This window comes from Echinococcus granulosus (assembly GCF_000524195.1).
Source record: "Echinococcus granulosus chromosome Unknown EG_S00013, whole genome shotgun sequence".
In the NCBI taxonomy this organism is placed as follows: Eukaryota; Metazoa; Platyhelminthes; class Cestoda; order Cyclophyllidea; family Taeniidae; genus Echinococcus; species Echinococcus granulosus.
The window spans coordinates 318,568-322,060 of NW_020170393.1; positions in this window are offsets into that span (position 1 = coordinate 318,568).

Sequence of the window (3,493 nt, forward strand, 5' to 3'; positions counted from 1 at the left end):
AAGGCGATTTTCTAAGGCCTCTCCACCACAACCATTGCAAAACTGCAGCACTAAATGTGAATAGAATTGGAATGCATATCCATCTCATCCTCCAATCTGCAATTTTTAATGCACTACCATACAACCAAAGCCAAAAGTTAAAAAACCTTATCATTTCGTGAATCCTTGGTTAGTTTTTTTCTTCTTCAGGAAAATCTCGGCCTGCTGCAGGACCTTTATAAGTGAAGGGCTGAAGGACAATTGGCATGGTCCGTAGGCAATGCCGCTAAAAAAAAGTACAAAAGTGGAGCCTTAAGTGCTTGTGAAACCAAAACGAAGAGATAAGAGAATAATCAAAGTATTCCAGGCCCCTACTAAGCAAATAATAAGTTACCTGAACAATTACTTCCACCTATAAACAGCTGCTCATCCGTCAGTCAAAAAGAAACACTTCCAATTTGTATACTATGTTATTCCCAAAGTGTATAAACCCTCAGCTTTGTTAGGGGTTTTAGTTCAGCGTCTGAGAGAAAAGTGATGCCTTAAACCCTAAATGAAGCTCTCATGCTGATACCATTTTAACCCTTTTTCCATACAACTGCGAAGAAATTTCCCACCTCAGCCAAACATTTCTCATGCAGTAGAATGGCGTACCACGAGCTTAGTAGAGAGCCTAATGTACTACCGCCTCTACTCATTATTCGGCATAAATCATTTGCATGGGGAATGCAACAGGCTTTTGAATCAGGCAGTGAATCAACATAATTTTACTGAAGTCAAAAAGTAGCTCCACTCCCTTGGTTTGCTTCCAGAATTTCCTTAACATTTGGGCAGATGAGATCAGCGGTCTTCGTATGCCTTCACCCGATTCCACATTGTTTGAGCATCGGATTGTGGGGTTGTAAATACTGATTTATTGTAATAGGCTCCCTCAGCCGTCGCTGCCTTAAGACGAGCAGACGTTTCTTGGGAGGACACGCACTGTGAGGTACAGAAGTATCACGGTTTGGTTTCGTTCAGGGCACTTTTTCGCCCTGGGAGCCGATGGTGTACAATCCGTTACAAGTTTCTTACCTTCCTGGCTACCTTTAGCCTAAAAGTGCATTCAAACAACTACGTATTGCATTGTAAAACAGTAAGCCCTAGAAGCGACCAACTAGATATGCTACTTAGTAGTCAATTGAGGTTATACTGGGAGCACCAGTTATTCAGGTAACAGTCAAACCTGGACCCGTTTGGTCTTCTTTATGACAGCATTAATGCAATACATCTAATCGCCATGGCATTTTGGCAAAGTCAAATCCACGAGAGAGGTTTGGCAATAAAAAAGGCGCTTACACATGAAACATTGAAGCAGACCTATTATAGTTACGAGGCTTAAGTGGTGTTCCTAGTGTAGCAAAAGTAATTTCGCTTCTGATGAGCCCATTTTTAGCCAGTATGAAGAGCTTGTTCATTTGGAAGGACCATGGGAGAAACATTAACGTAAATCTCAGGAATCTAAGAAGAGAAGCTCTGATCGGATTAACCCTAAGACCTAAAAAGTGGTTAGGTTGAAAGGATTTTCCATCTAATTGTCTCACATTTTGCCTCAGCTGTCTATCCGCTAATTTTACGATCTTTTCCAAATGACGCAATTCATTCGGTTGACATGGACCATGGACGGTTAAACAATAGCACCAACACATTTATCAGTATTTACGTAGCATCTCAAAGCTTCCCTAAAGACGAATACGTAAAGGATGGCTTGGGGGCTACTGCCACGGCCTAATGGCCAGGCCGCCCGGAGGAGATTCAATGGCGGAGCCCTTAAAAGGTACTATTCCAAAGCTGAGAGTTAAACAAACGTTTAAAGCGTTGCCTTTGTTTCTCATCTAGGCAATGATGTAGGAATTGATTAACTACCTTACCTCATATTCAATGTGAGGAGACATTTTTTTCTATCCCGCCAAACATATCTAAGACAGCTTTTGTTGCCTTTCTATCTTATTCTCAAACAGAGTATCAAACTTGCAGACTTTAATCTAGTTGAAATACAGGAGACCGTTTTGTGAAACTACAGCGATGCCTTCAAACATGGCCTAGTGTTTTCCTTGTTAACGGTAGAGTTACAATGACATCCTAGATGGAATAGCAGTCAAAGCGATTCAAAACAGAAGTATCAAGTCATGTCGTGCTTTTGTTGAGAAGACATTCCTTCTGGGTCGGTTTAGGTCCAAATTACCCTCCAATCGAAACAAAGGTGGTTTTACCTGATATATCTGAGCACCGAAAGCCTATCGGATGGGTCAAAAATATTTAACAGAGTTAGACTGACCCATTAGCAGCTCCATCAGTTTACTGAAAAAGATATTTTTGCCTTATTTACTCATCGGATAAACATTCTCGGTGAAGGCAAACCACTTTTTCCCTATGTTAAACTCAAACACCATGGCAGTGCTTCACAGCCTGAATAACAGTCTTTATTTGAAAAAAAAAGTTGTTCTCATATTCAAGGGTTTTTGTTTTCACATATTAGTGTACGCTGCTTGCATGAGTTGTGCGTAGCACCACGTGGTACTTCATTTCATCACGTTACACAATAACAAGCCTCCTAGCTACTACACTTCCCTAGAATTTTCCAAGATTCCACAATCTTATAAAAGATTAAACCTTTTGGGTAGCCACAAGCCTATTCTCTTCGATGCATAGGCGCTAATGCGCTGCGACAGGAGTATGCTGACTTCTTAGCTCAATCTCAAAAGGACTGCCTTCTTAGTCGGCATAAGCAGCATCCCCTCATATTCCAGAGCATCATTACCAATACAGCACCTGAAGATACTTACCTGAACTGCAAGAGTATAAAAAATAGTTTGATGAGTGTAATACGTTGGTTTTTTGGTTAACTCTCGATTTTGGTAAAGGGACAACTTACTTGCTCCGCCATCGTACCTCCACCTAGTGAGCTGGCATCCCAACCAGTAGCTAGTAGCCCCAGACGCTCCTGCACGTTGACAATACGTATTCTGCCCGAGTAGTACGCTCTCTCTGTCTTTAGGGACGTCTCGAGTCTCTACAATAAGAATCATCCGCAGCCAATTCGAGGAAGTAGTTATTGCAATTGTATTTGCCTCAACAGAGAGAGTAAAAAGGGCGTTGGCTGGGTGGATCGGAGAGCGATGGCACCGCTTGAAGTTTACGGTTTTGTGTTTATGTACACGTGTGTGTGTATGCTTTTATGCATTCCTCCATGCATTTGCGCTTATGTACAACTGTGTTACCTGTATACAGGTAGCAAAGCTCATCTTAAGGTCCAAAGTGCTGCTTGCTTTTTCCTCAAGGCAAATTTTCCACGTCGTCACCCTCGCCTCACTTTCAAGGTCGTGCCATGGCATCAACTGTTCCCTATCACGGCATCAGAAGGTGTGCCCCTAGATTGTGTAATCTTTTCAGCCCTTTTGAAACATGCAGGGGGGTAATATTTTCAAAAAGAATTCACTATTATTTGCAAAGTTCAAAAGGAAAAAAGAGGCAA